Below are 517 nucleotides of genomic sequence, written 5' to 3'. Positions count from 1 at the left end.
TATATATATATATATATATATATATACTACATGGGCTGAAAAGTTCCGGGATTTTTCAATACGAGGCGCCACTAGAAAATGAACATGATTCGTTTCGAGAGGTTCATCTGTCACTAGTTTATGTATGAAGTTTCATGACATTTCGTTCATTCGTTTACAAGCTACAGTCGTTTAAGTGGCACTACTTTCACCTTCGTTCTGTACCTCACGATAACGCACCGTCACACACGTCCTTGAAAGCGATGGCCAAATTGGACCAATTACGATTCAAATTGATTGCTCACCCATCGTATTCTCCAGACTTGGCCTCCAGCGATTATTATCTGTTCCCAAACCTCAAGCGGTGGCTCCAGGGAAAGATATTCACATCGAATGAGGAAGTCATCGCGGAAACCGAGGCGTATTTCGAAGGCTTAGACTTTTCATACTACAGAAAAGGCATCGAAATGTTGGAAAATCACTATACCAAGTGTATCGCTCTCGAAGGCACCTATGTTGAAGAATAAATATAATTTTG

The sequence above is a fragment of the Atta colombica genome, unplaced genomic scaffold, assembly GCF_001594045.1.
Source record: "Atta colombica isolate Treedump-2 unplaced genomic scaffold, Acol1.0 scaffold19, whole genome shotgun sequence".
NCBI lineage: Eukaryota > Metazoa > Arthropoda > Insecta > Hymenoptera > Formicidae > Atta > Atta colombica.
The sequence above is the reverse complement of the archived record's forward strand: the minus strand, read 5'-3'. Positions refer to the sequence as shown.